The sequence below is a fragment of the Agelaius tricolor genome, unplaced genomic scaffold (assembly GCF_023055355.1).
Source record: "Agelaius tricolor isolate 1412-34295 unplaced genomic scaffold, bAgeTri1.0.p SCAF_61, whole genome shotgun sequence".
Taxonomy (NCBI): domain Eukaryota; kingdom Metazoa; phylum Chordata; class Aves; order Passeriformes; family Icteridae; genus Agelaius; species Agelaius tricolor.
The window spans coordinates 1578882-1603584 of NW_027269321.1; the positions used below are offsets into that span (position 1 = coordinate 1578882).

General features: G+C 48.1%; 2 long non-coding RNA genes across 2 annotated transcripts; one reads left to right on the plus strand and one right to left on the minus strand.

The window, feature by feature from the left end:
• Positions 1-1083: 1083 nt before the first annotated feature.
• On the plus strand, positions 1084-9245 carry LOC139605225 (uncharacterized). Its single transcript, XR_011684289.1, has 2 exons — positions 1084-2177; positions 7104-9245. It is a non-coding gene; the product is annotated as an uncharacterized lncRNA (long non-coding RNA).
• LOC139605229 (uncharacterized) lies at positions 9221-9956 on the minus strand. Its single transcript, XR_011684293.1, has 2 exons — positions 9513-9956; positions 9221-9482 (listed from the first exon to the last, which is right to left on the minus strand). It is a non-coding gene; the product is annotated as an uncharacterized lncRNA (long non-coding RNA).
• Between the last annotated feature and the right edge of the window lie 14747 nt (positions 9957-24703).

Genomic DNA, 24703 nt, shown 5'->3' on the forward strand with positions numbered 1-24703 from the left:
GCCCCTGAGCCTGCCCTGAAGGCAACGCAGCAGCAGCCAGGGCTCCACAGCGGGCCAAGCCCCTGGGCCTGCCCACAGATCCTCTGCTCAAACCCTCGGGAATCCTGGCCACCCTCCCCTGGCACCTCCAGCCACTGCGGCCAAGCCTCGCTGCCGCTGCTGCAGCTCCAGCGCTGGCTGGGCCTGCACTGCCACAGCTGCTGGGGAGCACCGCGGCACAATTCCACCCTGGGGCTCACTCACACCCACACTCTGGGCTGACTGCGACTGCACTGCTGCAAAATGTACCCATCCTGCTTCTTTTAAATCTTATTTCTCTGCTCAGAAAGGTTTCTCTACTCAAAGGTTTGCCTTTGGGAAAGAAATTTTAAAGGTTTTATTTAAGGGGTTCCCAGTCTGTTCGGATGTTAAACTCATCTCCACCACTCAATGGAGACGAGTTTAACATCCGAACAGACTGGGAATAGCCCAAAAGACACCCACAGAGATAAGGACCAGCAACAAAACATCAACGCCCCGCAGCAAACAGCAACCAACAGCTACCCCAGACACTGCCCCCACACAGCTGGAGACACCTGGTCTGGAAAAGGCTGAGAAGGAAATCCAGGAGTGTGGACCGAATTCACATCAGAGGGGAAGAAATCCGAGTCTAATAGGAAACCAAACACTAAAAACTTACACGACTTGGAAGCAATGAACATTAAAGCAGTGGATTTAGATTGGTTCAGACTAGGTAAAGTTTAGGAAAAATCGAGTAAAACTGACATGTCATGGAATGATGTTTTCTGCACAGCCGGGCTATGTGTGGATGAAAGTATTTCTGTTGCACATCCTGGCCAGAACCAAGTAATGCCTTGACTCTCTCACACTAAAGAGATTCTTGGAGAGTTTTTGTTTTCCCTACACTTTCAGTGATAAGATTACAACATGAGAAACATTTGTTATAATAATCCTACTTTATATTGTCAGGTAGGTTTGGGACAGAAGGGTGAGAATCAATTTTTGGTCTGGGTTTTTCCATGTTCGCCTTTATGTTGCATTTTGCAAAATTGAAGAGCTTTAACCGTGATACTTTTAACTCTTAAATAGTTAATACTTTTTTTAAAAAAAGCAGGGTGAAGCTGCAAAGGGAAACAGCAAATGGAGAATGTTGGGAAAACTTTACTATAAATAAATGGGGGGGAATTGAGATGAGGGACTACATTTTGTTCGTCATGAAAAAGAGACCAGTGTGTTACAAGAGTTGTCTGCTGACTATTTCTGTACTACTTCATGAGATATGAGCTACAAGGATACCAGGGAAGGGGTTGCAGGAGCCCACACATAGTCCCACCCAGCAAATGGTACAAACAGATAACTCACAGAAATAACGACCAGGGAAAGGCTGGGGAAAGGGCAGGGGCAGATAAACACCCAGCAGGGAAACCTTTCCCGCTGACAAATGGTACAAGCAGATAACTCACAGAGATAACGACCAGGGAAAAGCTGGGGAAGGGGCAGGGGCAGATAAACAGTCTGCAAGGCAGGACATTTGCTTGCTTAAGCTTGATAGGGCACAGTTTGCAAGGCAGGACATTTGCTTGCTTAAGCTTGATAGGGCACATATTGCGTTAATCATAAGATTTTGGTAATTTTCCACAGAGAAGTCACCAAATAAGGACATAGGGTGAAGAAGACGCGGCTGAGGAAGACTCCGCAGCCTTTATCACCGACCACCAGGAGACAGAAGGATGACCCCCTAGCAACAACCAGTGCAGGCGCAGAGAACTCCGAGATAACATGGACTCCTGAAGGATGGAGAGGATAAAAGGACTGAATCAGAAACTAGTTGGGGCGGCAGTAGGTGGAGCGGAGACTCCCCTGTCGCCCAGCGCTGAGCCTTTGCTTACGTAGTATAACTGCTTCAATAATTAATAAATTCTTTGATTGGAAATTACTCGTTTTGAGTCAATTTTATAACAGTTTGGTGCCGTGACTCGGATGAGAGTTTGGATCAGGTAAGATCTACCCAGAGTGGGGGGCGCCTCATCCAGTGCTTTCCGGGTGGCCCCTCTGGGAGAACCTCCACCACTCTCACCGACGACCCTAAAATATATACTAGTAAGCAAACGGGACAAATTATACCGGTGAACCCCTTAATAATCTGTGCACGGAGTCCGGACGAAGACGCAGGACGCGTAAGTATAAAAGGGAATCCGTTCGGGCTGGGTTGGGATCTCGGAGTGTGGCGGTGGACAAGTGTGAATGAGAGGAGGGCCGGCAGCCGGACTCTCCAAGTGAGTGTGGACCCTTGAGTAGTGCGGTTCCCGTAGACCCGCGAAGGGCTCAGGCCACGAAAAAGGGGAAGTGAAAGGAATTTGAGAGTGAAAGAAGGCACTCCGGACGAATGGGGCAGGGGAAAAGCAAGACCCCAACCCAAGTCAAACTCCCCCCCATTCCAAGGGACAGCCCCCTAGGATTCATGCTTAGTAATTGGAAGTATTACCCGGGGACCGAGACTAAGGATAGGGCCAGAATGATACATTATTGCATGGAAGTATGGGGTGGGAAAGAGATTTCCAAAAAAGTTTTTTGGCCCGTGTTTGGATCATCTGAAGACTGGGTTCGACAGGACTTGAACCTATGGGTAAATTCTAAAGAGCCCTTCTCGTAAGAGGAGAGTGATTATGCCAAAATATGGGTAGCAAGACCCGAAGTGTATGTTTTCCAATTAAGAGAAGGGAAAGGGGATCCGGACAAAAAGGGGAAGAGGGACAATCATTTGGGCGACTTAATTATAGCACCGCCCCCATATGTCCCACCGCTAGCACCCAATGCCCCACCACCTCCACAACCACCTGCACCGAACAATGATGAAGAGGGTAACCAAGGGGAGGTTAACCAAACCGGTTACCAAGGCCCGATTACAAGGAGCCGCAGTAGGGTTGAGACGGGGCTATTCCCTCTACGGGAGATGCCCATGGGTGGACCACAGGCGGGTATAGGATTTATTACTGTCCCCTTGAGTTTGGCAGATGTACGAGACTTTAAGAAGGACATGGGACATTTATTAGAGGACCCTTTTGGGGTAGCCGAGAGGGTCGACCAGTTCTTAGGACCAAACATCTATACCTGGGAAGAAATGCAGTCCATTTTGGGCATTCTGTTCTCTACTGAAGAACAGAATATGATAAGAAGGGAAGGAATGCGTATTTGGGACATGCAGCATGTCCAAGGCCCGGCTGCGGACACTAAATGGCCCCTACAGAGCCCCCATTGGGACCACCAAAATGCGGCACATAGAACACATATGCAGGATTTAAGGACCATAATTATTCAGGGGATTAGGGACTCAGTCCCAAGGGGGCAAAATATAGATCGGGCATTCAACAATAGGCAAAAGAAGGACGAGTCGCCTACGGAATGGCTCAAGAGATTACGGCGGAACTTACAATTGTACTCCGGAATGGACCCCGATAGCCAAACTTCACAGTCAATGCTGAAAGTCCATTTCGTTTTAAAATCGTGGGACGACATAAAGAAGAAAATCCAGAAGTTAGAGGACTGGCAGGACAGGGGGCTGGATGAACTGCTTAGGGAGGCACAGAAAGTATATGTCCGTAGGGACGACGAAAGAGACCGCAGACAAGTAAGGTTGATGGTCGCAGCAACAGGTGGGGGGAGGTACCAAAGAGAAGGGCGAAAGGGAGGTTCGAGTGAACAAAAAGAGAAAAGTATAGGGGAGTCAGAAGGGGTGAAGGTGTGTTTTTATTGCGGAAAAAAAAGGGCATTTTAAGCGAGAATGTAGAGTCCGAATCAGAGACGAGAAGCAGTTCCAAATGGACTAGGGGGGTCAGGGGCTCTATTTGGTGGGGACCCGGAAAAATCATAAAGAGCCCTTGATAAAACTTAAAGTGGGTCCCCACAACCAAGAAATGGAATTCTTGGTAGATACGGGGGCAGAAAGATCCACGGTACAGAACCTACCAAAAGGATGTACCATCTCTAAAGAAACTGCCACTGTCATAGGGGCAAAAGGGGAACCTTTTGAAGTACAAATCATAAAAAATGTGACTATAGAATCAGGATCCAAAATAGGGATGGGAAATCTATTATTGGTACCCGAGTCAGATTATAATCTGCTCGGGCGAGACATGATTATAGAATTAGGGATTAGTATAGGTGTAGATAATAAGGAATTAAAAATTAAATTATGCCCTTTAAGGGTAGAAGATGAAAAGCAAATTAACCCCGAAGTCTGGTACACGCCTGAGAGCGTGGGACAGCTAAAAATCACTCCATTTTCGGTAACTATCAAAAATCCGGATGTCCCCGTCCGAATTAAGCAATACCCATTATCCCCAGAAGGGAGACGAGGATTAAAACCAGAAATAGAAAGGTTGTTGCATACTGGATTGTTAGAACCCTGTATGTCTCCGTTCAATACTCCCATCCTACCAGTTAAAAAGCCAAACGGCACCTATCGATTGGTGCATGATTTAAGGGAAATAAACAAGCGAACTGTAGCCCGGTTCCCGGTGGTGGCAAATCCTTATACCCTCTTGACTAAACTGGGGCCTGAGAATTTATGGTACAGTGTTATAGATCTCAAAGATGCCTTTTGGGCATGCCCTTTGGCTAAAGAAAGCCGGGATTATTTTGCATTTGAATGGGGAGACCCCGATACGGGAAGGAGACAACAATTAAGATGGACGGTACTCCCTCAAGGATTCACTGAGTCCCCTAATCTCTTCGGGCAGGCTTTAGAGCAAATTTTACAGGATTACCAAGTGGGGCCAGGGGTTACATTAATCCAATACGTAGATGATCTACTCCTGGCGGGGCAGCAGGAAGAGAATGTACGGAAAGAAAGTATTAAGTTATTGAACTTTTTAGGCTTAAAGGGATTGAAAGTCTCCAAGGCAAAACTACAATTTGTCGAAGAAGAAGTAAAATACCTAGGCCATTATCTAAAGAAAGGAGAGAAGAGAATAGACCCCAAACGAATACAGGCGATTTTAGCATTACCAATTCCAAGAAATAAGAGACAAATCAGGCAAATACTTGGACTAACTGGTTATTGTCGACAATGGATTGAAAACTACAGTAGTAAGGCGACTTTCTTGTATCAGAAACTTACTCAAGAGGGACTCCTAAAATGGGATCAGGAGGACACCGAAAGGCTGCAAGAGCTTAAAGAGAGCCTAATCCATGCCCCGGTATTAAGTTTACCTAATACTAATAGACCCTTCTTTTTGTTCATAAACGTAGACAAGGGGGTCGCATATGGGGTCCTTACTCAAGAATGGGCAGAGAAAAGGAAACCGGTGGCTTATCTATCAAAGATCTTGGACCCAGTAAGCAGAGGATGGCCTACGTGCTTACAAGCAATTGTAGGATGTGCTCTTTTGGTAGAAGAAGCCCGGAAAATTACATTTAATAGCAGCCTGAAAGTGCTGTCCCCCCATAACATACGGGGAGTCTTACAGCAAAAGGCTGAAAAATGGATCTCAGACGCAAGGCTTCTAAAATATGAAGGAATATTAATTGAGGCTCCAAATTTAACTCTAGAAACTACTAATATCCAAAATCCAGCTTCCTTCTTATATGGAGGACCAGAAGAAGCACTAACACATGATTGTATAGTGACTATAGAAGAACAGACAAAAATCAGACCAGATTTGGAAGAAGAAGAATTGGAAAAAGGAGGAAGACTGTTTGTGGATGGATCCTCCAGAGTAGTTGAGGGAGGGAGAAAATCAGGATATGCTATCATAAGGGGACCCAACCTGGAAGTGATAGAATCGGGACCCCTTAGTGGATCCTGGTCCGCCCAAGCATGTGAACTATATGCTGTACTACGAGCCCTGGAATGGTTAACAGGAAAAGATGGGACTATTTTTACGGACTCGAAATATAGCTATGGGGTAGTCCATACATTTGGCAAAATATGGGAGGAAAGAGGACTAATAAATTCACAAGGGAAAGATTTAGTTCACCGTAAATTAATATTAGATGTGCTCAGTGCCCTACGAAAACCCCGAAAAATAGCTATAGTTCACCTGAAAGGTCACCAGAAAGGACTGGATTTGAGAAGTAGGGGAAATAATGCAGCTGACCAGGAGGCTAAACGGGCTGCCCTGAGACTTCTCACTTTGCAGGAAAACATAGAACACTCCCAAATGCCAGAACCTGACCCCGACATCAAGTTTAATAAAGAGGAAGAGAATAAAATACAAAAACTAGGAGCTAAAAGGGATGCACAAGGAGCATGGAAATTAGCAGATGGCAGAGAAATAATACCTAGAGCATTGGCACATAGATTACTGACTAAGATACATCAAAAAACACATTGGGGATCACAGGGACTGGTAGATTATTTTGCTGCAAAGTATGTGAGTGTGGGAATCTGGGACATTGCCAAACAAGTAACCAGAGGATGCCTAATTTGCTTACAAGTAAATAGAAAAAATTTGAGAAAATTACCGGAGGGAGGCCGACCGCTAGCGAAAAGGCCTTTCTCCCACATTCAGATAGATTTCACCGAGCTCCCCAAAGTAGGGAGAACCAAATATTTATTGGTCTTGGTGGACCACCTAACACATTTTGTGGAAGCCTTCCCAACCGTAAGAGAAACAGCCAAAGTAGTTACGAAAATATTGATGGAAGAGATAATCCCGAGATACGGGGTCCCAGAAGTCATTGACTCAGATAGAGGGCCGCATTTTATTTCCCAAGTTACCCAAAACTTAGCAACAGCTCTGGGCATACGGTGGGAACAACATGCCCCCTGGCATCCCCAGAGCTCTGGACGAGTTGAACGAATGAATGGGGAAATAAAAAAGCAATTGACCAAACTGGTATCAGAAACCAATTTGACCTGGGTAAAATGTATTCCTCTAGCGTTGCTAAATATAAGAACAAGACCTAGAGCTGATTTAGGGGTATCACCCTTTGAAATGATGTATGGGATGCCGTATAACCTAGAAAATCCTAACGAACATCCTGTCATTAATGACACATGTACGCAAAAATATTTGGTGAAATTGACAAAGTACAGAAAGGCATTATGGGAAAAAGGTATGTTAGCACAACGGCCTCCTTTAGATTTTATCTTACACCAGGTACAGCCAGGAGATTGGGTGCTCGTGAAAAGCTGGAAAGAAAACCCCTTGACTCCAAGGTGGGAAGGACCGTTCCAAGTACTCCTCACCACAGAAGCAGCCATACGAACCGCTGAAAAAGGATGGACTCATGCTAGTCGCATAAAAGGACCGGTAAAACCCCCTCACAGCTGGGAGGTTTGCAGTCTCCCGGGAGAAACCAAATTAAAGCTGAAACGAACTAATAAATGATTTGGATAATAATCTGGGTTGGAGATAACCATTATCTCCAAACCCACCTAATAGGGAATCGGGAGGCTCTTGGATATTGCAAACTCTTAGAGGACGAGTTGAGAAAGCCCTACTTTAAGTCCCCGAGATTAGAACATAAAGGGCACACATGGGAGGGGGAAAAAGCACAAAACAAAGATATTAGGTTAAAGTGTAACTGGTTAGATTGTGACTGTCACCCTCTTGTATGCTTTTCCTGTAAATTGTGTCACGAACCTTGGTGGTCTCATTGTCGGAGTGGTAGAACACCTAGGGGAATTTGCACGCCGTGCTATGAGAAAGAGAGGAGACTAACTTCTATCATTCTTAGTAGCAGAGTTGCTACGGGGGAGGTAAAGCTTGGATCTGACGAGTGGTGGGAAACCTTTTCCAAAGGGGTAAATCCTGATCGGTTCTGCTACCACCCTAACGAACCGATCCCCTTTCTCCTGGACATCCTGGAAGTGGTGTGTCGGAAGAAAGCCCCCAATTTGCGGCGTGACCTCTCATTAATAAAAGCTGATAACTGGGCTGCCAGTGCTAAAAAGTGGAAACGGGAGGTTTATCCGGCTCCTGAAGAATACCTCTGCTGCCGAGAAGATGGCAAACCCCGAGGCTCGCAGCAACCGAGTCGTCGGGCAAGGCAGAGAGGTAATAACCAGTGGAGTCCATCGGAAGCCCCGACCCCCATATGGGATGTCCAGGAAATGTTGGCCGTCCTGCCCCAGGATTGGTAACCCACCACTGGGGAAACCAAAGGTAAAATTCAACCTGAGCTCCGACAAAGACAGCCCCAAATTACAAGCCTTAATTCTTTTCTGGTGCATCGTAACAAGTTCAGGGGCAGAAGGGTATTCACATCAACCCTTCAAATGGTCACTGATTAGATGGGAAGACCAGTATGTTATCCAGACCAAAATCACGTCTGGCGCACCCAGCTTTTTATGTACTTTGTGTGATTTAATACCTGTAAATCCATGTTTAAATCAGTTTGGATGTTATTTTTGTCCAAGCTCAAACCCGGGAAAAGGGTATTGTAACTATCCAGGACACTTTTACTGTGCTTATTGGGACTGTGTATCAGTAAGCTCCTTTGGGGGGAACGAGGACGGGTTTATCAGAACTGGATGGGGTCCATACGGGTGTACACAGCCCACTTCCACATATACCCAGAAAGAAGGAGGGTTAGATGGAACATGCAATATGATTTACATTAATGTGAAAAAACCACATGACCAAGTCTGGTTATTAGGGAAAATGTGGGGAGCCCGATTATGGGAACCAGGGACAGACAGAGGGGGGCACTTTATAATCCAAAAGACAACCGTGCCACACGACCCCGAACCAATTGGACCAAACCAGGCGATAGCTGGAGAACTAACGCTAGGAGAAAATAATGGAAATGAATCAGAAACAGCCCCAACCACTAGTCTTCCAGAAATGTATAAGCAAAACTATACTAATTTGACCCGAGGACCTGAAAACCCAGGAGAAGGGGACTTGTGGAAAATATTACAGGCCACTTTCCTAGTCCTGAATGAGACCCATCCAAATCTAACTGAGGAATGTTGGCTGTGTTACACCGTAAACCCCCCGTTCTATGAAGCCATAGGGGTAACAGCAAAAAGCAGACGAGTAAATGGGACCAACCCAGCTAGGTGCCTATGGAAAAAAGAAGGAGAAGAATCGAGAGGGATAACCTTGGCAAGGGTAACGGGGAGAGGAAGATGTATAGGACGAGTACCAGTGGAAAAACGACATCTATGTCAGGTTATGGGGAATTTGAGTGACCCTAAGAAACCTGCCAGCTGGATACTGCCAGCAGCAAATACTAAATGGGTCTGTAACACTCTCGGAGTCACCCCATGTATAAATATAGACCGATTTAATGAATCCAGTGACTTTTGTATTCAAGTATTGATAGTACCCAGAGTCCTTTACCACCCCGTAGAGTACGTTTATGAACAATATCAAAATATAGGACCCCACATAGTGAAACGGGAAATATTCACAACCTTCACTGTAGCAATGTTACTAGGAATAGGTGCAGCCGGGACAGGAACAGGAATAGCCTCACTCATACAGCAACACCGAGGATTCCAAGAACTAAGAGCCTCTGTAGATGAAGACCTCAGGAGGATCGAAACCTCCATCAAAGACCTCACAGAATCATTAGATTCCCTAGCAGAGGTAGCCTTACAAAATCGAAGGGGGTTAAATCTATTATTCCTGCAACAAGGAGGACTATGTGCTGCTTTAAGAGAAGAATGCTGCACATATGTAAACAAGAGCGGAATTATACAGGACTCAATGGCAAAACTAAGGGAGGGGCTAGAAAGAAGACAAAGAGAAAGGGAAAAACACCAAAGCTGGTATGAATCTTGGTTTAACTATTCTCCTTGGCTTACAACTTTATTATCAACGATAGCGGGTCCACTACTTCTCTTACTATTGGGACTCACGTTTGGCCCTTGTATTTTTAATAAATTGATTAGCATTGTAAAAGGCAGATTAGAAGCTGCTCACCTTATGCTCACACGAGCAAAATACGGAACCTTGAAGATGGATGATCCAGAAGAATCTCTGGAGCTCAGCAAAAGGGAATTAGAGCATTTTGACGAACAAAATTGAGTATCAAAACAAAGGGGGGATTGAGATGAGGGACTACATTTTGTTCGTCACGAAAAAGAGACCAGTGTGTTACAAGAGTTGTCTGCTGACTATTTCTGTACTACTTCATGAGATATGAGCCACAAGGATACCAGGGAAGGGGTTGCAGGAGCCCACACATAGTCCCACCCAGCAAATGGTACAAACAGATAACTCACAGAAATAACGACCAGGGAAAGGCTGGGGAAAGGGCAGGGGCAGATAAACACCCAGCAGGGAAACCTTTCCCGCTGACAAATGGTACAAGCAGATAACTCACAGAGATAACGACCAGGGAAAAGCTGGGGAAGGGGCAGGGGCAGATAAACAGTCTGCAAGGCAGGATATTTGCTTGCTTAAGCTTGATAGGGCACAGTTTGCAAGGCAGGACATTTGCTTGCTTAAGCTTGATAGGGCACATATTGCGTTAATCATAAGATTTTGGTAATTTTCCATGGAGAAGTCACCAAATAAGTGTGGGATCTCAGCACATCGTTCCCGATGTCCAGAGATGCCAGGAGAACCCTTGGGGGTCTCGAAAATCCTGGAATGTTGCCAAGAGTGTTTGGTGGCTTGATTTTGATCCATCCACAGAAGTAACAAGAGTTTGAGGACAAGAGAATCACTTTAGAGTACAAGGTGTAAAAGAGACACATTTAGAGGGTGAGATACAGACTTTAAGGTTTTTGGTATAGGGGGGTTATGAAGACAAGATGGAGGGATCAGGGCGTGTCTTGTCCTTCTTCTTTCTTCTTCTTGTCCTCCATCTCCTGTGATGATGTTGGCACTTGGAGATTGGTTTATGGTGAAGGTGCACTTGCTAACATGGGTGAAAAGCATTGGGAAATAAAGGTAAATATTGTATACGTAGGTTTTAGTATAAAAAGACATGACCGCCCCGTGGGTGGTCAGAGAGTGCCTGTGACTGCTTGCAGATCAGACCTCTGTTGGGCAGACAGAAAAATTTTGTAGATAAGAAATAATAAACAACCTGAAGACCGAAAGCTGAAGAGTCCAGACTCGTCCTTTGCATTGCGTGCCACCCAAGAACCACCCTACCCGTGTCGGGGCAGAGACAGACAGCCGGACCCGACAAATAAGGACATAGGGTGAAGAAGACGTGGCTGAGGAAGACTCCGCAGCCTTTTATCACCGACCACCAGGAGACAGAAGGATGACCCCCTAGCAACAACCAGCGCAGGCGCAGAGAACTCTGAGATAACATGGACTCCTGAAGGATGGAGAGGATAAAAGGACTGAATCAGAAACTAGTTGGGGCGGCAGTAGTGGAGCGGAGACTCCCCTGTCGCCCAGCGCTGAGCCTTTGCTTACGTAGTATAACTGCTTCAATAATTAATAAATTCTTTGATTGGAAATTACTCGTTTTGAGTCAATTTTATAACAATGGGGTGTCCAGGGGGTCCCTGTGCCTAGGAAAGGGGGTGCACGGGCCCCGGTGTTGAGGAGGGTGGTGGGTGGGGGCTGTGGAAGGCAGGAGTGGGGGTCCAGGGGGTGCTGGGGTCAAGGAAAAGCGGGGGCTGGGGTGTCTGAGAGGGGGAGGGCCGGGAAAGGGGGTGCGGGGGGGCATTGGTGCTGCATGAGGGGGTGCAGGAGGGTCCCCGTGCTGGATAAGGGGGTGCAGGGGGGGTCCCTGTGCCTGAGAACGGAGGGTTTGGGAGGGTTCCAGTCTCAGATATGGGGGTGCACGGGGGTCCTGGTGCAGTGGAATGGGGGTTCAGGGGGTTCTGGTGCTGTATAAGGGGATGCAGTGGGGTCCCGGTGCCCAGGAATGGGGGTTCAGGGGTGCCGGTGCCAGATAATGGCCTGGCTGGGATCTGGTGCTGGGAAAAGGGGTGCAGGGGGTCCCAGGGCCAGATAACGGGATGCACTGGGGTCCCGGTGCCTAGGAATGGGGTTCCAGGGGGTTCCATTCCTGAGTTCCGGGGTTCAAGGGGTCCTGGTGTGTCCCAGTCTCTCTGCAAGTCCCTCAATGTCCCTGGGCCTTACGCGGGTCGGCAGAGAGTGGGGGGTGCAGCCCCACCACGGCCGACTGCGGGGAGACACTCTCTGTGCCCCGAGGGTGCTGAGGGCACTCAGGCTGGTTGCCTTTGCTGCAGCAGAGACGACCGAGACGTCGGTGGAAGAGGAAAGGGGCCGACTCCCAGCAGGGGGTATTCCAAGGTTTTATTAAGGAGTCCCGAGGGAGCTCCTATACCTCAGGGGGTTCCTGCCGAGAGCACTGGGGGAAGTCTGGAGCTCACATTTAAAGGGGGGAGGAAACTAACATAGATAAAATCCTACTGACCAATAGGTATCTCTGGGGGATGGGTGCTGGGGGGACAGACATACAAAACAGCGTATGGGGCAGGACTTGGGGGGTTGACCCTTGGCCCCTGGCTAATCACTCGACAACTTGGACCGAAACTTCTAGGTAGGGGGCTGGGATGTCGAGGTGACTGGCAGAGAGCCAGGGTGGGGGTTTTGGAGATCTTATCCCAGGAAAGGGATAGCACAAGTAGAGGGAAAAGGAGGGGGGGGGGGGGTACAGTCTGAGATAAGCCATTTGGGAAAAACATGGGAATACAAAACCAACTACTTCAAAGTATTACAAAATATAAGAATGCACTACAACATCTCCCTCTTTTCGTTTAAATAAAAAAGGAAGAGGCACCTAAACATTAAGTTTCAGCTCGGAGTGCTATCAAGCATCAGCAAACCAAGGCTGTTTTGTAAATTCTGCAGAGGTTTCTGTCCCTTCCTCAGAAGAGGTGGGAACAGTCACCTGATTGACCTCTAAAGGGGAAATAGCTTTCGAGATCAGTTTGGTCACGATGCTCTTGATGATCCCAAAACTGATCAAAATAACAAGAAGAACAAGCAAAACTAAAAATACAGATTTCAAAATGGATTTGACCCAGCCCGAGAGTCCCCATCCCTGAAAGAGTCCATCCATCCAGTCCGCTGTCTCTTGCTTGATGTCTTGGACCATTTGTTGCATCTTTCCGATGATTTTGTGGACATTTTCAGCTTTGGATGACAGATTCAGGCAACAGAGACCTTCAAACTCCTCACAACGATGATTATGTAGCAAGAGGAGAAAATCAATTGCAGCCCGATTTTGTAGGGTGGCTTGCCTTGTTGTTTCATCGTCTGCCAGGAGGTCTGAAAGTGCAGCTGATGTAATATTGGCCTGTTTAGCAACCCAACACTCTAGATGTGATAGTTCGCCTAGAGCTTTAGCTGCAGACACCCATGGCAAAAACACGGTGATCGCAACTCCTTTTGGTTTGGACCAATGTACAATTTCAGAATCGCAATTTGGGTCCAGATTCCTTAAATCTCTCTTTTTGCGGGCCGAATTGCGGGTGTTGGTTTTGGTTCGCCAATCCATGATTTGGGTTTTGTTGGGTGTAAACAGGCTCAGCTTTCCAATGGTGCATGGACCTCCGATTAGACGAGAGGGGATGCCTGCCCATGCCCTGTCCCCACAAATGAGGAAAAACCCCTTAGGAAGGGCACGGGGCTTATTATCAGGGGTAGAAGGTATTCCTACTTGGGAAATTTTCTTACACCAAATTTTTGCTGTATAATTCACTTTAAACTGTTTGACTTCATGGTACAAATCTACTTGATCTTTTGGTGTAAACGTAAACTGAACACAATAGAATGCCTTGGCAGAACCAAGGAGTTCAAATTCTTGGGGTTCTTTTTCTGCTACTGCTTGTCCATCAATTAATTTTGACCAAGGGGATAACGGATTATATACTGGGGGAAGGGGAGCAGCTAATGTTGGCGGAAATTCATCATATTTAGATGGGATCCCCACAAGGCAAGTGGACATCGGGTCAGACACAGAAGAGGCTGACAGGCAAATGTGGTCTTGGTTGAGGACTCTGGCGAGGGTGGTCCACACATTTGCTTGGGGTTGTGGAACGATCCACATCTGACCTGGATGGACGGCTGTCAACAGAAGCAACGGAAGGATGGGGCTCATTCTGATGACCCCAGGGCTGAGTTCAGATCAAAGGAAAACACTAAAACTGAAAATAAAAAATGTTAGGGATGAGGTCCAGGTAACAACAATTTAGCTTTAAAGAGTCTGACGGCGCTTCCTCCTCCAGCAGGCACTGGCTACCTGTGTTGCAGCTTTGTCCTTTGACACCTTAGGAATGTACGGTCTCACCCACCTGGAGGGGATCCATCTCAAGCCTGAGGGAGTGGATACGCACGCATATCCCCTACCCCAGACTACGAGCTCATGGGGCCCCTCTATTTTCCAAGTTTCAGGGTCCTTTATGAGGACTGGCGGACGGACTTTTAATTTGTGCTGACTGTTCTCGTTAAAATGTCTTACAATAGGTGGGTTAAGGTTTTCAAAGGTACAGTTCAAAAAGTTCAGTGTGAACAGCGCTTTGGACAGCTGGATTTGAGGGGTCTCTGTTTTCATCACTTCACGTTGTCGGTGAAGAACCTTTTTTAGGTTCTGATGGGCTCTCTCCACCACAGCTTAGCCTGTCGGGGAATAGGGGATGCCTGTTTTGTGTTCTATTCCCCATTGCTGCAGGAAGCTCTGAAGGTCTTTGGACTTGTACGCTGGGCCATTGTCTGTTTTGATGACCTTAGGGATTCCTAATGTGGAAAAGGCTTGCATGAAATGCTTCTTTACTTCACTGGCTTTCTCCATTGTGTGGGCAGAAGCATAGATGGCACCAGAAAAGGTATCCACGGAGACGTGGACATATTTAAATCTGCCAAATGATGGGATGTGGGTTACATCTGTCTGCCACACTTCGCAGCTCTGCAAGCCCCTAGGGTTTGCACCTGCACTTAAGGTAGGTAGTGACTGATTTTGACAAGAAGGGCAGGTGGCTACGATGGCCTGGGCTTGTTTGTGCTTCAGGTGGAATTGTTGAACCAAGGCAGGTGCATTCTGATGAAAAAATTGATGACTGATCTTTGCTTGTTGGAATACCTCTGGGAGCGGGGCCATCTTGGCTGTAGCCGCAAGGGCATCAGCTTTCCGGTTACCTTCTGCAATGAACCCCAGCAGGTCTGTGTGTGACCTAACATGCATCACATAAAATGGGTGTTCTCGGCCAGAAATAATTCTTACTAACTTAGAAAGTAATTCATATAAAGGAATGTTGGAAACTTCTTGCAACACAGCATTCTCTGCCCTAGACACTACACCTGCAACATAAGCTGAATCAGTAACTACATTTAAAGGCTCAGGAAACTTCTCAAAAGCTCTGACTACAGCGGCCAACTCAGCAATTTGGGGTGATCCTTCCACCTTGGCAATATCTGCCTCCCACTGTTGAGTTTGGGGATCTTTCCAAGTTACCACTGACTTGTGAGACGCACCAGACGCATCAGTAAAAACTGTCAGTGCTTTTAGAGGTGTCCTGCTCTGAATACTTGTCAGTGATAATGAAAACTGAACATCTGAGTTGAAAATTTTGTGGGCCGGTCTGTGAATTGAAATTTGGCCTGTGTAGCTATCTAGGGCTAATTGCAAGGCTTCATTCTCTTGATAAAATTGCTCTAGCATTGCTTGAGACAAATGGCCTGATTTCAGGTTTAGGGAAATGTAAATGCAGTCAAAGTCACACCCTGCCAATTCTCTGATCCGTATCCTTGCTTTCCAGATCAATTCTGCCATCAGCTCTTGTGGCATTGTCATCCTTTTTGACCTGTTGTGACTGAGAAAGACCCACTCTATAATTAAGAGGGGATCTTTTTTGACCTGGTCCTTTTTCTTTGCCTGGACAGTTTCCCACTGAAAAATCATACCATGGAGATGTGGCAATTTGCCTAAGATGATAAATTTGAAGGGGAGACCCTGCTGGCACCTGTGGGCCTGCCTAGTAGACATGATTTCCTGAACTTTCTCCAGTGGGGTTTTCGCTTCCTGGGTGAGGGTCCTAGGAGCACTAAGGTCATCTCCCCCTTTTAACAAATTGAAAAGGGGGGCTAGGTCTTCGGTGGAAATGCCTAGCCAAGGTCTCACCCAATTTAAGGATCCACAAAGTTGGTGGAGATCCGCTAAGGTTTTGATATCATGTTTGATAGTCAATTTTTGCGGCACAATGGTCCGCTTTCCAATTTCAAGGCCCAGGTACTTCCAAGGTGGCATCTTTGGAATCTTTTCTTCTTGGAGCTCGAACCCTGCAGCAACCAATGCATTGATTGTCAGGTCAAGTGTGTGAATAAGCATGTCATCGCTTGGGGCACACACCAGGATGTCATCCATGTAGTGCAGGATGATGGAATCTCCTGCAGCTTCACGGACTGGAGACAACAAGGAAGAAACATACCTCTGGCAAATCACAGGACTGACTTTAAGTCCCTGAGGGAGGACCGTCCAATGGTATCTCTTCATTGGGGCCTCCAGGTTAATGGTGGGAACCGAAAAGGCAAAACGCGGAGCATCGTCAGGATGTAGGGGAATGTGAAAAAAACAATCTTTGATGTCAATTACAGCTAAAGACCAATTTTGTGGAAGCATGCTTGGTGAGGGCATCCCTGGTTGTAGAGAGCCCATGTCCTCAATAACGTTGTTGATTTGACGGAGGTCATGGAGGAGTCTCCACTTGTCTTTGTTTGGTTTTTTAATGACAAAGACAGGCGAATTCCACGGCGACGTGGTCTCCACAATGTGACCTTTTTCTAACTGCTCTTGTACAAGTTCTTCAAGCGCCTTTAATTTGGTTTTGTTGAGCGGCCACTGTACTACCCTTATTGGAGTATCAGTTTTCCAAATCAATTTTTGGGCATGGCGCACCTCAGCGACCGCTCCCCGAAAAACCTGCGGGTTTTCTGGGATGTCAATTGTGGTTCCCCATTGAACCATTAAATCTCTGCCCCAGAGGGGCTCTGTGTAGTCTAAAACAAACGGGCGAATGGAAGCTATTTTGCCATTGGGTCCCTCAATTTGAACAACGTTTTTTGACTGTCTTGCCAATTGAATTCCCCCTACACCTTGCACGTGTCCTGCTACGTTTTGCAATTCCCAGTGTGATGGCCACTCTTTAGATGGAATGATCGTGACATCTGCTCCAGTATCTAAAAGTCCTTGTATGGACTTGTACTCGCCACCACGGTGTAACCCACATGATAGCTTGGGTTTTTCTCTTCCCAATACCTGAGTCCAGCAGACATTGGGACGGAGTTTACCTCTGAGGGTGTCTGCTTGCTCCTGGTCCCATGGAGGCTCAGGTACTGGGATGGCTTGGGCTATGATTTGGCCTTTGGGCAAGTACACAGGTGGATGAGTACAGTGAAGCCATATGACAAATTGTTTCGGGTCTGATGATATGAGACCCGGAGGAATAATAATTTCTTGGGGTGTGTGTTTTGTGTCCCCAAGGACGACATACTTACTGTGACGTTTCTGGCAAAGCTGTGTCCAAGTACCTGGTTGTTCAGGGTTAACAGATATGAAATGCCAGTTAGTGTCTCTGAGATGGAGAGGTTCGGTCAACGCCAGCCTGTAAGGGTTATGTGAAGAGTCAGTGGTTAAAATTGGTCTGGGATTATTCCAATGAAATGAATGTTCTGTTTTGTTCAAATCCAGTGCCTCGCTTGGCACCGATACATCTTTTACACTAGATTTCTTTTCCCTCCCCCGTGCTTGAATTGAGCCCACCCTATTTTTGTCATAGCGCTGGGGAAAGGAGCGCTCTTTACTCAGTTTTTTGAGAGGTGGTCCTTTGGGGAATTCTGGTTTCTAAGCTTATTGTATTTAAAATCTAAAAACTGCTTTTTCAGAGGGCAGTCAGGCATCCAATGCCCTAACTTCCCACAAAGGTGGCAAGGTCTATTAGAGTTGGAGATTCTCTCTTGTGGCATCGTGACATGCTGGAGCTGGCTGGTGAATGGTGGCTCAGGGCCTTCCACTGCAGCAATCCTTCTCTGTGGTTTTGGTCTCTCGTCAGTCTCAGCGAGGGTGATGGTAACTTTCTTCTCACACACTTCAAGCATGGCCTGCAGCGTAGGCGTTGGGTCAAGAGGCAGGCTGAGGATAGCAGCTTTGCACTTCTCATTGGCATTTTCTTTAGCAATCTCGGTGAGGATTTCCATCCTGGCTCCTTCATTCTGAACTTGCAATTCAACAGCTTTTCTCAACCTTTCCACAAAACTCAAAAAGGACTCAGATGGAGATTGTGTTATTTTCAAATAATTTTCAATTGGAATACTAGGACGGAGCCCAAAGAAAGCTTTCTCAGCTGCTCTAGCACATTCTCTGAAAGCCCTTGTGGGAATGCTTTCTGCCTGGGTCAAGGCGTCTTCCCAACCCCCCTGTCCACAGAGGTGATCAAGGGACAACATGTTACCATAAACATCACGAGCAGTAGCTTCATCAGCCCACAGAGCTGGTAAAATTGCTCTCAATCCTTTTTGCCATGCAACATCCCACAAGAGGTATTCAGAAGAGGATAACAGGCAGGAAAAAAGGTGTTTTATATCAGCAGGGGTTAGAATGTGAGCGAATAATGTAGCTTTAAGGAGCCCTCTAAAATATTCACTTGATCTCCCAAAATCTTTTTGGGCTTTGGCTAGTTCTTTAACAGAATCAACAGAAAGGGGGCTATAATTTGGCTGGAATGCCCCGGTGACATCTGGAATATATGAGACAGGGGCAGCAGAAAGGACCTGTGCTGTTTCCGGGTTCTGTCTGCCGGCGACAGCGTCTCTTGTTACACTGGTCTGAGCGCCGGAGGGCGGGCCGTGGGGGGGGCGGAGGGAGCCCGCGGCGGGCGGGCAGAGCTCTGAGGGGGCGGGGGCGGCCGGGGCCAGAGCGGGAGGGGCGGCCGGGGCCGGGGCGGGAGGAGCCGGAGGAGGGGCCGGGGGAAGGGCATAAGGAGGGCGGGTTTCGGGGGCGGGGTGCTCCGAGCAGAATGGGTTGTTGGGAGAGCGAAAGGAATTCTGGGAAGAAGAGGAAACCACCATTGCCACGTGGTGTCCGCCATTATTGTCCGGGGAAATTACCGGGCGCGTCTCAGGGGTACCAAGGCGGGCACTAAGGTTGTGAGACACGGTATTATAACTTGTGGAAGCAGGGGGAAGGGTGAGATCTCGGGAATTCAGGGCAGAAGTGTCCGGGTTGGAGACAGGAAGCCTCTGGGGGAGGGCAGGGGTTTGTACCGGGGCTGGGGGTGGGGGGAGGTGAGTGGGGGAGGGAGAACCGAACTCGGAGGGGGGTAGATCGGGTTTTTGGGAAACAGAGGTATTGAAACTGTTGCCGGATGGCTGTTCTTGCATCTTTAAATTAAATTTTACAACATTTCTTATCTGCAGGGCTAAAAAAGCAAATTTTGACGGAGATATGTCTCCTGCTTTCCCTGCCTTCAATAATTCACTACCAATTTTGTCCCAAAAAGCCAAATCACTGAGATTGTCAGTGGACACGTCAGGGAAGTGAAGGAAAAGCCATCTGACGAACTGTTTAACATCTGTTTTTGAAAATCGGATTTTTTCACTCTTAAGAATGTTTAAAAGATGATAATAGACACCCTTGTGAGATACAGAAAGCCTAGCACCCATTTTGGCTCTGATTTTAAATTTGTATCTCAAATTTCAGCAACCCAGGTGGGGGGGGGGAGGAGAAAAAAGCCTGCGGCTGGCAGTCTGCCCACAATAGAGAGAAAAAAAACTTCAGCCCTCCGCGGCGGGGCTGAGAACAAAGGGCAGGGAAACACCCCCTCCCAAAGAGGGGAGAAACAAGAGAAGGGTAAAACTTACCAATCCAGCTGCAGGAGAGGGGAACGAAAAAGCCTGGGATGTTGATTTCCACCTGAAACTGACTTCTTAGGGTACTTCGAAGCTCCCAGCTTCGTCCACAGGAGAGCAACTCACTAAAACGGAGTTTTTTCTTCTGAGGTAGCTTGCCGGCCAAAGGCTTAACGAACAGTCTGAAAGAATGTCCAAGCCCCTTTCCGTGGGCTCGTGGAATGGTCTCAGAGCCCCACGGCTGGGCGCCAAGCTGTCTCAGTCTCTCTGCAAGTCCTCTCAAGTCCCTGGGCCTTACCCGGGTCGGCAGAGAGTGGGGGGGTGGCCCCACCATGGCCGACTGCGGGGAGACACTCTCTGTGCCCCGAGGGTGCTGAGGGCACTCAGGCTGTTTGCCTTTGCTGCAGCAGAGACGACAGAGACATCGGTGGAAGAGAAAAGGGGCCGTCTCCCAGCAGGGGATATTCCAAGGTTTTTATTAAGGAGTCCCGAAGGATCTCCTATACCTCAGGGAGCCTCCTGCCGAGAGCCCCGGGGGATGTCCGGAGCTCACATTTAAAGGGGGGAGGAAACTAACATAGATAAAATCCTACTGACCAATAGGTATCTCTGGGGGATGGGTGCTGGGGGGATAGACATACAAAACAGCGTATGGGGCAGGACTTGGGGGGCTGACCTCTGGCCCCTGGCTAATCACTCGACAACTTGGACCGAAACTTCTGGATAAGGGGCTGGGATGTCGAGGTGACTGACAGAGAGCCAGGGTGGGGGTTTTGGAGATCTTATCCTGGGAAAGGGATAACACAAGTAGAGGGAAAAGGAGGGGGGGGGGGGGTACAGTCTGGGATAAACCATTTGGGAAAAACATGGGAATACAAAACAAACTACTTCAAAGTATTACAAAATATAAGAACGCACTACAACAGGACTCCATGGAATGTCCTGGGACAAACTGTCCCTGGTCAGACAGGGGTGCCATGGAACACAGGTGCCACTGGGACACGGACACTGCCCATGGAACCGAGTGTCCATGGGGACAGAGCCGGGCCTGATGGAACACTGGAGAACATTGTCACCCCATGGAATCCATGGAACCAGGTGTCCATGGTGACACTGGAGAGCATTGTCACCCCATGGAATCCATGGAACCAGGTGTCCATGGTGACACTGGAGAACATTGTCACCCCATGGAATCTCATGGAACCGAGTGTCCATGGGGACAGAGCCGGGCCTGATGGAACACTGGAGAACATTGTCACCCCATGGAATCCATGGAACCAGGTGTCCATGGTGAGACTGGAGAGCATTGTCACCCCATGGAATCCATGGAACCAGGTGTCCATGGTGACACTGGAGAACATTGTCACCCCATGGAATCCATGGAACCAGGTGTCCATGGTGACACTGGAGAACATTGTCACCCCATGGAATCCCATGGAACCAGGTGTCCATGGTGACAGAGCCGGGCCCAATGGAACCTACTGGAACACAGGAGAACATTGTTACCTGTTGGAACCCGGGCTGCTGAGAATTTTGGACTTTCTGAGCTGGCAGACACTGACCCCCAAGAGAACACTGCATTTGACCTGAGGCTGTGGAGAAGGCTTCCAAAATGGAATGATGGAACTGGGATTATGGGTGTGGAGTTTGAATAGAAGGGTGTAATATCACATGGTGGACAACTTGGAGTTTAAGGTTTTAGAATATAGTAATATATATAAAGCAAGATGGAGGTTTTAGGGCGGAGGCTGATCCTTTTTCTTTGCTGCCTTCCTCTTCTTCTTCTTCTTCTTCTTCTTCTTCTTCTTCTTCTTCCTCTTCTTCTCCTTCTTCTTCTTCTTCTTCTTCTTCTTCTTCTTCTTCTTCTTCTTCTTCTTCTTCTTCTTCTTCTTCTTCTTCTTCCACTTCTTCTCCTTCTCCTTCTCCTTCTCCTTCTCCTTCTCCTTCTCCTTCTTCTTCTTCTCCTTCTCCTGCTCCTCCTCCTCCTCCTCGTCCCTTATGTTGGGCACGGGTGCTTGGTTATTGGGTTAAAAGTAAAAATAATTTAGGTGTCATTTCTTAATTGGACAGTTTATCCTCAGAAGACCTTGCAGAGAGAGAGAGATGGGGCTCCATTTTTACCTTGTTAGCAAAGTGCTGCAGAACTCACAGCTTGTGAGACTGTTCTAGAGACAAGAGCTAATGAACACCTGAGTCCAAACAAGAAATGCTGTCTTGGGATTTCATCCCGACCTTGGCAGAAAAGAAGCAAAAGAATTGACTATTACCCCACAGAATCTCATGGAACCAGGTGTCCACTGTTTCACGGTGCAGCCTCAGAGAGTGGTGAGACCATTGTGGCACCATGGAATATCCTGAAACCACGGCTCCCTTGTGACAAACCTGGACTTTATGAAACCAAGGACACCGTTGGGATGCAATGGAATCTCAAGGGACCAAGGGTCAACTGTCAACACATCAGCTTCTCAGGAAACCAAGCAAACACTGTGACACAGAGAGGGGCCTCATGGGACCCAGGAGACCATGGTGACACCGTGGTGGGATCTCATGGAACCAAGTGTGAATTGTTACAGGACCCAGGAGACCATGGTGACACCGTGGTGGGATCTCATGGAACCAAGTGTGAATTGTTACAGCACCCAGGAGACCATGGTGACTCCGTGCTGGGATCTCATGGAACCAAGTGCCCAGAGTTTCACGGCTCAGCCTCATGGAGCACTGGAGACCATGGTGTCCCAAAGGGAACACATGGAACAAAGGCTCCTTAGTGACACAGCAGGGCCTCATGGAATGCAAGAGATCATCCTGATGGAATGGGAACTCATGGATTCAAGGGTCCACTCTTTTGCTGCGTGGCCTCATGGAATGCTGGAGACCATTGTGGCACCATGGAAACGAATGGCACAAAGGCTCCACTGTGACCCAGCAGGGCCTCATGGAACCAAGGACACCGCTGTGATACAATGGAATCTCATGGAACCAAGGTCCAGTTGTGACAAAGCTGGGCCTCATGGAACCAAGGACACAGCCGTGATGCAATGGAACCTCTAGGATCCAAGGATCAATTGTCAACACATCAGGCTCCCATGAAACCAAGCAGAACATTGTGACACAGTGGAATCTCATGGGAGCAAGGCTCTGCTTTGATCAAGTGGGGCCTCATGGGACACAGGTGCCACTGGGACATTGTCAGGCCTGGTAGGAACAAGACACCACTGTGGCAGACCAAGGCCTCATGGGACCTAGGAGAGCCCTGTGACACAATGGAACCTGATGGAACCAAGGGCCCATTGTGACACGGCAGGGTCTCCTGGAACCCCTGTGCCACTGGGACATTGCCAGGGCTGGTGCAAGCAAGGTTCCACTGTGACAAAGGCAGGCCTTGTGGCACCCAGGAGACCATTGTGGGACAATGGAATCTCATAGAAGCAAGGCCCCATTGTGACAAAGCGCGGCCTCATGGAAGCCCAGTGCCACTGGGACATCTCCAGCCTTGGAGGAAGCAAGTGTCCATTGTGACACAGCACAGCCTCAAATCACAGGAGAGCAGAGGGATGCCATGGAATCTTGGGGAACCAAGTGTCAATTCTAAACACAGCGAGGACTCATGGAACCCAGGAGACCATTGTGATGCTGCACTTTGTCACAATGGGGCCGTGCTTCTATGAGGATCCATGGGCCCACAATGTTCTCCTGGGTCCCAGGAGGCCCCGCTGGGTCACAATGGCCCCTTGCTCCCACGAGCCACAGCACGGTCCCCGTTGCCTCTGGGTTCTGTGAGGCCCTGCTGCGTTCACAACTGACACTTGCTTCCATGAGATTCCATTGCGTCACAGTGGCCCCCATGTTTCCATGAGGTTCTGCTGTGTCACAGTGGACACTGGGTTCCACAAGAGCTGGCAATGTCCCAGTGGCACCTGTGTCCTGTGGGCCCCACTTTGCCAAAGCAGAGCCTTGGCTCCATGAGATTCCAGGCTGTCCCAATGCTCTGCTGAGTTCCACGAGGCTGTGCTGTGTCACAATGGACACTGAGTTCCACCTGCCCTGGCAATATCCAAGTGGCCCCTGGCTTCCATGAGGCCCCATTGTGTTTGCAGGTGACACTTGGTTCCCCAAGGTGTCATTGTCACGCCGCTCTCCTGGGCGCCCTGAGGCCTTGCTGTGTGTGAGAAATGACCGCTACTTTTAAAATTTTAAGGGTGATTCAACCTTGAAAAAAATGACAACAAAGGACTGAAACAGCACTGGGAGCCCTTCCCCACCCCGTGGCTATCAGCCACATGGCTCCTTCACAAATTGGCTGCTCCTCCTTTTAGACTTTTGGTGTTGCATCAGGTAATCCTAGCCCCACCCAAAGTCTGTCAGGTAACTCTTTGTGGCCGTCCATTGGTGGAGAATGCTTTCTTGCAACCTGACTGGAGAGCAGGTGTTGCCATGCCTGCCTTCCAGTGACAAACCTGCCCTCCCCAAATGCCCCAACCACCAAGGCCATTACAAGGGGAGGGGAAAGAGGACTATGGGGGACAGATGACAATAACATCACTACACATCTTAACACACACATAGGATCTATCTCCTCACTGTGAGACCCAACTATGACATTACTCATCTGTAACACTGTGCAATACTGGAGCCTTGTTCCTAGCAGACCTGGCAATGTCCCAGTGGCACCTGTGTCCCATGAGGCCCCACTTGGTCAAAGCAGAGCCTTGGCTTAACAACTGACCCTTGTTTCCTTGAGATTCCATTTGTGAAAAACACGTTCACTCTCCTGTGAAAATGTACAAAGTTTAATAAGGGACAATGGGAGACCAGGACCATGGAACAAAGGTTATTACGGCCGGGTGCATCTTGGCACTCAGCCAGGAGCACCCTGTTACCTTCGGGGACCCCCTGAAATACCTTTCCCCTTACATCAGCCTGGTGCATATTCATAGACCCTCATGCATACCCATAAACTACTTTACATA